Raw genomic sequence first — 15,240 nt, 5'->3', positions numbered from 1 at the left:
GTCAAAGAACCACAGAGTCATTAAAGTGACTGGTCCTTGCCCCAAGCCCTGTAGTATAATGTCACTTATCACATATGCACATCTACACAATTACTGCCTGAATCATGCCTAACACTGCCAAATGCTCAATTTCTTTCTAGCTCTTACCATAGCAGAGGCTAAAGTGATGGCTGAGGGGGCAAAGGCAAGATCCAAACACCCTAATTCATCAAGAATGATCAAAGGATGATGGTACTGAACAGGTTATATTACTCTTCCACCTAATGAGCATTTTGTAGCTCAGCACTTCATCCTTAATTTCCAAAGCCTTAAACCCATTTCCTGTGGGTCTATTCTGACAGTCACACACAGAGAAGCTTTTAATTGTCACCATTGTCTGAAGACAGCATGCTTCTAGTGTATAAAATGCATTTTGCTTTCACAATTAAGTGCAGTAATCAGCAGCAAACTGACGAAAGGGATGTTTGGTCTTCTTTCAGTGCAATCTTAAACTAGATGGGCTGGAGGAGTGTGAAGTGGTAGGTCTGCTACTTCCAAAGCCATGATATCTCACATTAACCAGAGCAAGAGGGGGAAATACAAGTTTCCGATAGGGGTATTTTTATAATCCCCACAGTGAGTGCAGAATTACACCATAATATACACTCTGTCCTAGTAACATAGACAGGACAGTTGTCAACATACAGTAAGCTCTAGTTCAGTCCCCTCCATTCCACTGAAGTCAACAGAGCGACTATTCTTTGTGCTGGCTTCAGTCAGGGCTTGGTTTAAAGTGTGTGTGTGTGTGTGTGTGTGTGTGTGTGTAATCAATGAATTCAAAAGGTATAGGATATAGTTTAAGTTATCTTCCTTCTCTATGCTGCCCCTGTCATTCTGCTTAACTGGCATGAGATATTGCAGATTATATCTTGGTAGAAGAGTTCTGCTAACATATCTAGGGTATTCTGCCAATGTATCTGTTATCTAGGTGGCATATTTCATGTTCTGCCATTCTAGCTGGACTTTCACCAAATCATGCGGCTTCCTCAGCCACTGGATCTTGAGCAAAGGATTGCATCCAACATATGGTGTTCTAGACAATAGACATCAGACCTGGTATCAGTTTCTTTGGCATGAGTTGCCTTCCCTGCTTGGCATCTGGTGTTCAATTTCATAAGTGTAAGTGTAAGCATCAGTTTCTCCAGTGTCCATGTAATATGCCAGCTGTGGGCTTTGGATGTGGTTACATTTAGAATTCTCCTTTGAATGGGTAGCTATTTAATCACTTGAATATACACGATAATTTCCCCCAATACTGAAATGTTTATAAACACAAATGAACTGACAAGAAGAATCTTCACACTTTGCAATTTATTGCGTTTGGTTGTTTTGTTCAAAGAACTGCATAGGAAACCACTTTTTCTGCATAAAAAATAATATTTCTATGGAGAAATGTTCAATATTTTTTATTTTAAATATAATTTAATATTTAAAATATTCAGTATATTTAATATTTAACCAATTTAAATTAATATTAGATATTAATATATTTAATATTTAAATATTTGATAAACAATTTTTTTTCTCACACTTTAGGTCTAGATCTCTAGGAAAATAGCTTATAAGCTGGCAACAAATCTATCCTCAGGCTTGCTTATACATCTGCTTTATTGTTTAGAGGACATTCTTATCCCCTGGAGGCTTTTGGAGACAAGGTTTCTCCATGTTTTGCAAATAATAAATAGATAAAATAAAAATGGAAAGGAGCCAATGGGGGGCATTTGGTATTTCAAGGGTCACTGAAACAACCGTGAGGCCCATATGTTGTTTGTCCATGCGATATAGACTTTAAAATGTGTACTTCTGGATAACTGAAGTTCTATGGCTCAATTGCCCAATGTTTAAAAATAAAGAAGCAAGGTGAGGCTGGATGGAATAAGACTATTTCAACATTCTGACACAGACAGTTGTTAGAATCGACAGACGATAATATCTCTTATTGAACCATTGCATTATATTTGCATTCATAAATAAACTTACTCTATCTTTTGCTGAGGATTAGCTGATTTCTCATCCTGCCCAAAGAGTTTTGTGCAATCTGAAAGCTTGCATAATCATGTCTAAAAGACTGCAATAAAAATGGTTGCAGTTGGACTAGCGAAAACAAAATTATATGATGTTTTATTTTGTGAATTTGAACAGCAGTACAGCAATCAAGCCTGCCAGGATAAGAAGCTGTAGTTATAGTTTTTGGTTGTCAACTGACTATGATGCCCAGATTCTAATCTAGGGGAAATAGCTCTTTCTTCATGTACTGAGACTATTTTGCAGTCGTTTTAAATGTTTGTCCATGTAAATAATTTGTTGTAGCAGAGACGTGAATGGTACACACAACAGTCTTTCACACACTTTAACTGTAATAGCTCCATCCTGTGAATGGTACACACAACAGTCTTTCACACACTTTAACTGTAATAGCTCCATCCTGTGACAGTAGTTTTGTGAGGTATTTAGAATTTTCTGTCAGAGGGCTCTTAACACCTCACCAAACTACACATCCCAGGATTTCATAGACTACTGTATAACCATGACAGTTAAAGTGGAATTAAAGTCTTACAATTGTGTAGTGTGGAAGAAATTAGAGAACGACTTAACATTATCTTGTGATTTTGATAGAGTTGGAAGTATAATATAAATTCTAATTTGTATTCCTGGTACAGAAGGGACTGTTGGGGATCTGTTGGATACTAAAGCAGATTAACAGATCTCACTATGTAATGTAATTATTATCCCTTTTTTTTTTTGATCTGGGACCAGGATCCTATGCTCAAATTTTAGAGGAAAATAAAATGAAATTTAACTATTTTATCAGGGATGGAAAGAATACTAAACAAAAAAAAATTATAATGGCAAAAAAGCATTTTTAAAGTGTTTAATACCTGATAAGAAGAATCTTGAATTGACAAGAACTGCACAGAAAACAGCTTTTTCTGCACAGAAAATATTATTTCTATGGAGAATTATTCTTTTCTGCATAGGAAATACTGATGCTTGCACAAAATGCTGTTTTCTGTGCAAAACATCTATGTGCAAATGTGCAGAAAGAGTCCCATATTGTGAATATTCCTTGGAAACTGATTTTTCAAAGACTTTCTTGCAGCAGGAAATTGCAAAAATATCTTGTTTGAGAAGAAAATTTGAGAGGATTTACATCCCTACCAGTCATACTGGTTTCTGTGTACTACTGGTGCTAGCAGGGTGGCTACTCATCCTCCTAAACTACTGTATGTTGCCTCTTTAAGAAGGAACTCATGACAGTCCCTGCCTTGTAGGAGAAATAGGACATCCTTTCAGATCTGGGCAGAAGCCAATTGGAGCACTTGGAGCCAGTATCACTTCCTCAGAGGCCAGGACAATTCTGGGCCTTTTCCATCAGGTGTCATATTTCTTTTAAATCTGCTATGGCTCTGTCTTCAAGAAAGTTTTAATAAATAATGTCAGCTGAAGGCATCTGTATGAAATGGTGCTTCCTATTTTCATAAAAACCCTTCTCCCCTTTCTGTATATCCTCTTAAATCTTCAGTTGCTACAGGACTATTTTCATCTTCAAGGTAGTTCTAATTTGAATAACATCAGGGCACCATACTGTAGATCGGGGTAGGCAACCTTTTTGAGGGGCCGGGTTGCTGTCCCTCAGACAACTGGGGGGCCGAAGCCAAAAAAATAAATAATTAAACAATTGTTTTAAAAATTAAATAAACAAAAAAACCGGGACAAATGTAGGACAAAATTTTCAAAGGAAGGACACTTTTTTTAAAAAATGGAGGACACGCAAAAAAAATTGCTGATTTTTTAAAAAATGTTAATATAAATGCATGTTTCGGAGGCTTCTATAGACAATTGCCCCCCTTGCCCGCCTCCTCCTGATAGGCCAAAGGCCCCACGCCCTCACGCGAGAAGCCAAAGGCTCCGGCGGCAGGACCAGGCTGGGGCCGGTCCCAAGGCCTTGCCGGGCCGCATCCGGCCCGCGGGCCACAGGTTGCCTACCCCTGCTGTAGATAAAAACCATCACCCTCTGAAGGCCATTAACCATTACAAAAAAAAACCTTACATGCAGCAATGTGACAGGAAGAATAAAACCAGTAAAACAGAGTAATTAAAATTTTATTTTTGAAGCAACTCCCCTTAATTCCCACTAAACAAACAGACCAGTTATTCTATGGAGTGTGTGCTTTCTTGTTTTCTTTATCGCCAAGAGATAGGATCACAGCTCCCAGTGCAAATTGGGAATTTCCACAAGCAGGTGCCTGGCTGCGAACCAAACTGATATGTGAAACTGCTCTATTTGTGTGTGTATCTATAGTAAATGATCTCTGCAAACGCCTCAGCCTTTTTCACTAGAATGGTTCTGTGGCAGATAGAGCCAGATTACCTAACACAGAGATCTGCTGTGACCTGCCTCATTTGGGATCCAAGGCTGCCTACAGGCCTCAAAGCACTCAAGAGTTTATCCAGAGAATCAGAGAGTTACTGCCACAACTACATTTTGCTATTTCCATAGTAGTCCTCAATTCCTGTCTTAAAACACTAGCTCAGTTTAGTTTGTGTGTGGCCATTGCCCCTCACCTCTCTATAAATTAAGAGAGAGAGAGAGAAAGAGGAAGAGAGATTTTTTTTAAAAAAAAAATTAAAACGATCAAGTGGGCATTTTAAATTACATGTCAAAAAATGGCATAGGAACAGGATTGATGAAAATGCACACAGCAGGCATTCCACACAGTTTTCACTCCACAATTTGAGGAGAGGTCTACAGCTAGAAGGGAGTGCCAAAAAGACAAATAAATTAGTCTAGCAGTAAATCAAACCTGAACTCACACTAGAAGCCAAAATGACAGAAATGAGGTTATCATATTTTGGACACTTCATGAGATGACATGACTCACTAGGAGCCTATAATACTTGGGAAAGTTGAAGACAGTTGGAAAAGAGGAAGACTCTTTTGTTTTTATTTGTTCATTGCCTAGGGAGCCTATGTGGGCTATAAGGTGATACAGAAATAAATAAATCATAAATAAGTAGAAGCTCCTATCCTGTAAGAGCAAAATGCAGAGGAGAGAGAAGTTGTGTGGGCAGAATAGTATACAGGCATATCTCATTTAACAAAGCCTCTGACAAAGCAGTTCCTTTTCACAAAGTCTCTTTATGCCTATAGGGGTCCTGGGTGATTTATTGCTTTCACGCATCAACAGTGACCACTTAGAGATCTCAAAGACTTGTATCACATTATGCAGTCCTTTGAAAATTTAGGGCAAGGATCCCGATTTGCATCTTTCTCATCCTATTACATTCTATCCCACTCCTACAACTGTATAAATATGCTTTATAACACTCTATACTGCATCCAAAGAAGAGGTTTATATCCACAAAAGTTCATGCAAAAATAGTTCGTCTTATTAGGATATATTTGCCTATTACCAAAGAAGATATTTGGCATTTTTATTTATTACTACTGTAACATGTTTAATTTATTATCACCATAACATGTTGCTGTAACATCCCAGAGCCAAAATATTCTGATAAGAGTGTGCATCCCAGTGGTGAATCTACTCTAGGTTTTAACTCAAGGGGCTGAACACTCTTCCAAAATAGGTTCAGCATGTTGTTAGCACCATTAAAACTAGCCAACACCTTGAATGTATTCAGCTATTGCAGGGGTAGGCAACTCTTTTGAGCCGGGGGCCGGGTTGCTGTTCCTCAGACAACTGGGGGGCCGAAGCCAAAAAATAAATAATTAAATAATTTTTTTAAAAAATTAAATAAATAAATAAACCGGGACAAATGTAGGCCAAAATTTTCAAATGGAGGGCACTTTTAAAATAAAAATGGAGGACACGCGAAAAAATTTGCTGATTTTTAAAAAAATGTTAAGATAAATGCATGTTTCTGAGGCTTCTATAGACAATTGCCCCACCATGCCCCTCGCGTGAGACACCAAAGGCCCCAGCAGCAATCGGCGGCAGGACCAGGCTGGGGCTGGTCCCAAGGCCTCGCCGGGCCGCATCCGGCCCCCAGGCCACAGGTTGCCTACCCCTGAGCTATTGTATTGATTACCCTAACAAGGGAGCCACCATGATGCCACTCTGGGGCCATTCAGACTACCTTTTACCCCGGATCTGAAATCGAATCTTGCACGTGAAGTTCATATTGGCCCCGAATTTATCACAAGCGAATCAGAGGCTTCCACAACCATTTCAGGGCAAATGCCCTTTGGCATGGGTCTTTTCAACTCAGAGAAAAGGCCATCTCTTTTTTAAAAACCCAGGTTTGGCGAATATGAACTTGTCCCCGATCATGATTGGGTGAAGTTCATGGGAAGGGTTTAGGTCAGAGGGAGGGCAGAGCATTCCCTTCCCTTCATTGGAGAAGGAGGAGGAGGAGAAAGAAGAAGGAGGAAGGAGCCAAAGGGTCCCAAGAGACAGAGGAGGATCAGGAGGAGGAGGAGGAGGATGAAGGAGGGAAAGCAGGGTGCCATGGAGGACAATCAGGAGCAGGACCAGGAGGAGAAGGAAGGAGCCAAAGGGTGCCAAGAGAATCAGGGATGGAGGAGGATGAGGATGAAGAGCCGGGGGAGAGAAGGGGGCCATGGAGGGCAATCGGGGTAACGGAGCAGGAGGAGGTTCAGGGCAGGTCAGAGAGAAGGCACCGAATGGAGCAAGCCTCCGCTCTCGCACCAGGGAGCTTTCTCTTTTTTTAAAAAAATTTAAAATTATTTTTTGCAGACTATGCACATGGTTTTAGCTTCAGGTAGATATATAGATAGATAGAATGTTGCTGGCTGCCTGTTTCTCTTTCCCTTTCATTTCCACATCCAGCAGCAAGGCACTTTGCAAAAGGCATTTGCAAGAGGCTTTTTTTCCTATGCGAATGCTACAATGCGAATATTACAAACGTTTCTCTTTCCAATTTGGCAAATAGATACAGAATGCTTTTGCTACTGTCTGTAAGGAATTCAGGGGTAACTGAGGGAAAGCAATGGATGCATGGCATTTCTGGCATTCCTTGGTGAGGAATTTATTATTATTATTATTATTATTATTATTATTATTATTATTGGGCATTCTGGGGTGGCAAGGAGAGAGGATGCAGAGATGGCATTAGATTGCATTTTGGGGCAAATGGGGCCAAGGGAAGATCCATGACCCACAGTGACCCAAATCCCCACAACACACACCACAGGAGGTTTTTAAATTTGTTTGCATTTGGGGGTTAAAAACGGGGCCAAGGGAAGATCCATATCCCTACAACACAAACACACACACAGGAGGTTTTTAGGTTTGACAAAATGTGCGCATACTGGGTGCTTGGTTTGTTTGTTTTTAAAGGAGGGAGGAAAGGGGGAAATCACCCATCCGACTGGCCAATCGCTGTAAGAAACGTCACCTTTACCAAAGCGGAAGAGAATTTGATTGACAGCAAAGGAGGCTTTTTTAAAACCGGTTACCAGAAATGTGAACTCTCCTCTAGGAGCTGCAATGGCATTCAGGGGTAAATAACCCCGATTAAGGTATTTTGTAGTCAGCACTTGCTTCTGGAGAGATTCGGGGGGAGGAGGCCCGATTCTGCCTGGTTCCATCCAGGGCAAATAGCTCAGTCTGAATGGGCCCTCTGAGTCCTAATTTTGGCTGGATTTGGGGCTTGACAGTGAGAGTGAAGAGAGAAAAGCTACAGTATTCCATTTTGTAGTAGTGCAAGGATACTGGGAGAAAAAAGCCTATGTTTTTGGTAAATGGTGCTAGGGCTCTGTGGGTGTTGTTGTGCAGCATAGAGGATGATAAAAATAGTGTGTGGGATGATCTTTTCTCCACCCCTCCTCTAGCACAAGACTCATAATGTTTTACAGTAAAAACATGTTACCATCATGCATCACCTTAAAGACTGCCAAACCTGTTACACAATACATCTTTATAGGCACTGTCCACTTCATCAGAAGCAGTAACCAGAGCTCAGAAATGTTAGTGTTAGCCCTAAAATGTTAAGGTAAAATAAAACCTAATTGGTAATTGTTAAAAAGTTGAGATTATTATTATTATTATTATTAATAGTATTTATACCCCACTCTTCGGCCAAAAGGCTAAAATGTTATTGTTGTTTATTGTATTAAATCATTAAATTGTGTGTGTGAATTTTTTTTTATTTAAAATAAGTAAAAATGGCCATTAACAAATTTAAAGTGATGAGAAATGCTGATCATTGCTCACAATTATCAACATGGGGATTTATACATTAAAACAAATAAGTATAAAATTGTTGTTACATCTTATAACTCTGTGTGTGTGTGTGTGTGTGTGTGTGTGTTGTCTGCTTTCAAATCATTTCCAGCTTATAGTGATCCTAAGGTCATGGGGTTTTCTTGGCAAGATTTGTCCAGAGGAGGCTTAGTCATTACTCACAGTTATTATAATGAAGATTTAAGCATTAAAACAAATAATTATAAAGTTGTTGTAACATCTTATAACAAACTGGGGTAATTAATTATCTTTTGAGTATTAATTATTTCCAGGTACTTATAATAAGGACCTTATTGTACTTCTGCCTCATTGCATATTTTTGTCCTGTTATTTTTCCATCTGAGGCTGTCTATAAAGCGTTACTTTTTACTTCCAAACAAAAAAACAATTAATGCCTGCCTTTTCCTGCAACTGTCTTGTCTGAAAGTTAAATTCTATGTTAATGGTGATTTTGTGGGTGGTCAGGGTTAGTGATCATGCTATGGCTGGGGGAACGTAGTCAGGAGGTGAGGTGAGGGGATGGATTTTCCTTTTTAACTTTTTTCCTTTGCCAAATGACTGCTACCCCTTCCCACTGGACTTGGCAGAAGCCAAAACTTACTGCCCCACACTTGTTCCAGCCCCATTCTGTCAGTAGAATGTTATAAAGCTATGGTTCCCTCCTCTCTCTCTCTCTCTCTTACACACACACACACACTATAAGGAAAAGCCAAAACAGCCTGTAAGAGTTTATTTTAGTTTCTTTGGCTGTAACACTGTTTTGGCTTCAGTACAATTGATGAGTGAGTAACACCTGTAGGCAGGCATCCTGTTAGGGTCATACACACACATACATTTCTCTTTTGTACACTATGTACAGTGGACCCATCATATTAACTGGGGTTAGGAGTACAGGACCCTCATGAAAGTGAAAGAAACGCAAAAACACACACCAAAAAAGCTAGTACTAGACAATACAGGTGTTAAGTGGATTTGTAACCGAATGACCGACCAAAGCCAAAGGGGACACATACACACACACCTCTTAGTGTGAAATTTCCCTTTTTGTTGCTGTTGTTATTATTAAAGAGTTCACTTGTTAAATACCTGGTTTATTTCTTAAAGGAGAGTGACAGGGAAGCTCTGGTCACATGTTCCAATGATCAAGACTACTAGGAACCCTATAGTTATTATTTTGTGTTTCCTTACACCCTGAGGAATCTGAGGAAGATTACATTTCCAACAAAGGGTTTAGTGGCAGCACTACTGTACTGCTGCAATGAAAAGAGAAGGCAAGTCTGGGTAAATTCCATCTGCATCCCAGGCCCCTTTTTGCAACAGAAGGTGACTAGTATATGAATCCCATAGCATCTAATTGTCTTGATTTGACAGGGATGGTCCTGATTAATATTCTGTCATCCCACTTTTTTCAGCTGCTTTCATAATGTCTTTCTTCTCCTTTCATTTCCTCCCTCTGCACTTGGCTTATTTATACTGTTGCAAATTGGGTTCAAAGTGCAAAGGCAGTTTGCACTCGATTAATCTAGCAGTGGAGAAAGGAAATAAGTGGGTGGAATCTTGTCCTTCCCTGTAGGCTTGAGCAAAAGCAAACTGCTGCATCCATTCCTCACATGTCTGTTCTTCCTCATTAACAACCTTTGCCATCTTGATCAGACTCTGATGTTTTTCGACCATATATGTCAACAGAGCCCTGGTGGTGCGGTGGTTAAATGCCTGTACTGCAGCCACTCACTCAAAACCATATGGTTGTGAGTTCAATACCAGCAAAAGGGCTCAAGCTTGATTCAAGCTTGCATCCTTCCAAGGTCGCTAAAATGAATACCCAGCTCACAGCAATTAGCTTACCGTTGTAAACCACTTAGACACTGCTAGTTAAGTATGATGTGGTATATAAATGAAGTTGTTTGTTTGCTTGTTCATCTGTGAAATGTTCAAAGGCATGGAATCAAGATGTTGTAGATGTCATTGTTATGTTCTGTAATACAATAGACATGGAGATCTATGTCAGCATTCTGCAGGGTCTCTACACTGGCATAAAAAGAGTTCTGCAAACAGCTGCAATTGCTACAAGCACATGCATAGTGACTTAGCAGGTGAGGAGTCAATCAACCAGTGCACAACTGGTAAACTCAATCGCATGGGTCCCTTTGAGCAATCAATGATATATTAAGACTATGCAAAAAAATATACAGGAACTTGACCCTAGGTGGATTCTTACAAAGAAAGCTTAGGCCATAATAAATCTAATAGTCTTTATGATGACACAGAACGCATTTCTGTTTCTACTGCAACAGGCTAACACAGCTACCCATCTCCCCCTGCAAAATGTAAGAGTGGAATATAGACAGAGTAAAGTTCCACCAAACAGCTCCATGCATCTCATGGAATAGGTTGTAGTCAACAACAACAACAACAAAATCTTGTGCTAAATAAAATGTATTAATTTTCAGGGTGCCATAAGGGTGTTGTTTTAGAAGCCATGGCTCACCATGACTCTTCTTCTGGAAACATTTTAAAGTTAGAAATGGACAAATAGGACATGACCAGAAAACAAGGAAACTAAGTCCTAAATGACCATATAATGCTTCTCTTTCAAGTCCAGAGAATTTAAGTCTTTGGACATTGCTCTCCTCTGTGATAAGAAAGATAATAATCAGTGTCAGGCCTACTATGTGTGACATCAGGCATGTTTTACAAAGCACACTGTGGAGGGTAGATATTACTTGTGGATCTGACCACATACAAATTCAACAGTGGTATCCATAAATTCTGTATGAATTTCTATCCCTTTTCTCGTCCATTTCTTATGCATGACTTAGACACACTCTGCATTTTATACCACAATAGAATGCTCTTTTATGCTTTTAAATATCCCTGTATCAAAGGATATATCTGATCTTTATCCTTCCTAGACTATTCTTTATGAGTCTGTGTCTCATTCTTTAGAAGAGAGAATTGTGTTCCCAGCAGAGTTGTTTGTTGAAAATGTTTCTTCAAAAAAACCCCACTCTTTACCACACTACCACGTAGCCTTTTATTTAATTGATGCTTCAAAGGTAATCAGATCTTCCATTATTGTTTGCCCTTTGAAATAACAGAAACCCAATAGGTGCAAGTGGAGAGAAAATGAAATATCCTTGTATGACTAGGAAAAAAAATGGAAATGAAATAAATCCAAAAGCATCTGTAACTCCATACTTTAGGGAACAATGACCTGGTTTTGCTTTGGCAAAAGGGAATTCAATTAATGGGGCAGCAAGTTCCATCAGGTCTTTGCATGCCTTTAAACAGAGAAGGATAAAGATCACAGGAGAGTGAAATCCTGCCAGTAAAACAAAAACAGGTTAAGGGGAAGGAACAGATGAAAAGGAAATGTGGACATTTTTTTTCTTATTTAATTCATAGGATTATTATAGAGGATGATTTCATATTTTGAGGGTTAGTGGTTGGCTGGACAAATGTGTTACAAGAAATCAGCTTTTGTAGAAGCTCTAGCCCTAGCAATATGAAAGAAGCAGCTACAAAAAAAAAATAGTATACTTAGCCATTTTATTCTTCCCTCCAATCCATTCCTAAAACTAACTGTTCTAACAAAGAAGTGCTAAAAGTACAGAGTCAAAGCACTTTTATCCAATCAAATATTTGTTACTACTAGCTATAACATTGATCTATCTTGCTGTAAAGTGGTGGTCCGCAACTTACCATGTCTTATCACTCTTTCAAAGAACTTGGATCCTAGCATGAAAGAAACAAAAAGCCTACTTTTCCTCAAAAAGGATATTTATATGTTTATGGGGATTCTATTACTGTATTGTAGAAATTATGGTAAGTTTTAAGGACACTATGTCTTGCAATAAAACTAATTCCAGTAGTAGAGGCAATTTGTAATAATATTGTTGAGAATAAAATGTACTACTATGATGACTATAAAATACAAAGATTATAAATAAAAAATGCAGTACTATTAATGGTAATAACAACAACAGCAGCAGCAATTTCTGATTAAGGCACCAGTATACACTCTATAAAACTCCTGTGAAATCTGCTGATGAAAGGCAGTAATTCAATCATTCTCAGTATAAAACTATGCTTTATTCTAATGATATAAAAATAATTACAGGTATTCATGAACACAGAGAATGATAGTACAGTATTAAGAAGGATCCTAAGGCCATGAGTTATGTACCAGATCCCAGAGCTTTTGTCTATTGTTGTTCACATGTATACATGTTTTTCTTTCTATAGCAATTTGTGTAGCCCCTGAAATGGGTCTTGGACTTGCTATTGAAGTGAATGATACATCAGACAAGGGAAATTGGAAGTATAATCCAATGGCAATCCGAATGCAATCATGGGGTTTAACGTTATTGCATGATAGACTACCACACGCAATTTCAGGCAATGGGAAGTCAGTCCCAACGCAATCATGGAGTTTCACATTATTGCGTGAGAGGTGATCACATGCAATTTTGGGCAATGGCAAGCTATTTTCTGGCAACGGGAAGTCAATTCAAATGCAATTCGAATTCACGTAAATTCACTGAACTAGCAAATTAACATGAATGCGTTCTGGCCCCACTTTCTTTTCATTTGAAATTAAGAGAAATTCCTCCCATGTAATAAACTTGTATGATGCTTAATGTTGCCATGACAGAAGCAACATTCTTAGTTAATTTTACCTTTATTAGACAGAACAAACAACTGTATCAATTGGGCAGGAGCAATCCTAATTCATCCTCTCCTGCTACTTTTTCTCTGCTTTTAACATGTCCCAATTTCTCCCTTCATCCTTGATTGCTCCTACTGCTGTGAGACTCAACCTTGACTTATGTTTTTTAAATACCTGTTGAGGTGTGGTGGAGACCTTGCCTAGGATGGCAGCTGAACCTTATTACAACACTGGGGAGAGGACAAGATGCATTTGAAAACAGTAGTTTAGCTTAGGGGACATAAGAAAAGCTGTGTGGTGCCCACACGGCTCTCTACTCCAGCACTTTATCAGTATTCCTACTCCTCTGTTAACTGAAGGAGTTGCCTCATTCTGCTTATTGGTAGGGCTAGCCTTACCTTCCTGCATTAAGGCCTCTTTCTTCAGTACCTGGCACAGCTGACTTTTGTTACACAAGTCATTATCTGGGAAATTTTCACTAGCAAAAATGTCTTTCTGTCATTCAATTTAAAGTTGTTAGTCTGTTTACTAGGTTGTGGGTAAAGGACTGTATGAGCATGCTCAGGCTTTACAACTATATTAATTTAATTTTCCATGTTTTATTTTCCTTCTGAAGTTTAGGAACACAGTGTTTAATTAATTTTTTTTCTCAATGCCTTAGGATAGAAGACTCCTGTGAACCTGATAAAAGATTTGAAGATATGTTTAAGCTGAACTAGACTTGATTTTTTTTCTTTGACATACTTACTAATGTCTACTTAAAATGATGTCTATGAGTTATAATGGTGCTTAATTATGTTTCATATGCTTTGGATGAAAAACTATTCTGTAACCACTCTTGCTGGAGCTTAAATTAACCAAGATATTCTTTAAGAAAGCAGAACTAGATGAATCAGTGAAGAAACAACAAATTATAGTTTCTTCTGCTTTTATTTGACTTGTCTGGTCAGTCATGAATTTTCTGAAGGAGTTTGTGGTTTGTAAATAATGAGTTGGTAGTCAGTTCCATATGACACATTATTAGGGATCTTGTCAATTCCCACATGACAGAGGTTAGTTGAATCACAAATCTGAAGGTCGGAGAGACACTTTTGGGTTTGATGTGCGGGAACTCAGCTGTCTTTTATGGTGCATCTCATGACAGTATTCAAAGACCAAATCGTGAACATGTTTGGTTGTGACAGCAAATTGCAAGTAAAGGTTTCACCGCTTATTGTAGCCTCTGGACACACTCTGTTTAAATGGAGCTGCTGCAACAGCCTTGTGCTTGACTAATGATGCACAGCAGATCCAGCATCTTTTGCAAACTCTCATTCAAAATTCTCAAAATACACACAGTCGCCCATGAGATGTTAATCTGTTTTGAACCTCTGGGAGGCCTACACAATAAATGATTTATAAAACTGAACATGTATGGTGAGTTGTCAGAAACTTGGTAAACTTTCTTTAATTAAGCTGTTACTGGGTCTCTGGACCATAATAAAGAATTGTTCTTGTCTTTTATCAAGATACTTGATAAACATTCTTTTGTTTGTTTCCTCTCTACAAAAACTGTAGATAATCTACATGTACTTCTTCATGGATAAGCCAATCAATGATTACTAGTCATGATGGCTTTATATTATCATCAGTATCACAATATGCTCAAAATTGCACTTGCTGGGGATGAAGAGGGGTGTGCTGTTGCACTCATGTTCTGCTTGTGGGCTTCCCATAAGTATTTGGTCATTGTAGGAACAGAATGCCAGATAAAACAGGCCTTTAGTCTGATCCAACAGAACATTTCTGATATCTTTGAATCACAAGTTGTGCATGCCTACTTTTGTGCTTGGCTCTCAACACTAGTAATTAGGCATTTTTGTTCATGCCTAGACCCACGAATTTCACTATGACAAATATTGTAGAGCACATTTTGCTGACTGAGAAGCATAAATGAGAAATGACCATACTTTCCCCTGCTCTTTGATCTTTATCAGTGCATAGTATTTTTTTAAAGTAGGGGAAATCCACATCCTTTTTTCTTCTCAAGTTAGGTAAAAGAAGACAACAGCAGTTATACCTAGAGCAATTCTAGTTCGTTCAAAATTTCCCCAAAGCTCTCAAAGCAGTTTTCCAATCGGGGTGGGGATATCACTTAAATTGTTGAGTAATTTAAGATCGCCTATTCAAAGGCATAGCTGTACAGCATTCGTCTGTTTGAGCATAAAACAATATAAAGGAATCCTGTAGCACTTTTAAACTGAGAAAAAAAAAATTCTAACATAAGCTTTTGTGGACTCCTGGTCATCTCATCAGCTAAGTCCA

This window comes from Sceloporus occidentalis, unplaced genomic scaffold (assembly GCF_023333645.1).
Source record: "Sceloporus occidentalis isolate IW3139 unplaced genomic scaffold, rSceOcc1.0.p SCAF_1, whole genome shotgun sequence".
Taxonomy (NCBI): Eukaryota; Metazoa; Chordata; class Lepidosauria; order Squamata; family Phrynosomatidae; genus Sceloporus; species Sceloporus occidentalis.
This window is presented reverse-complemented; position numbering follows the sequence as displayed.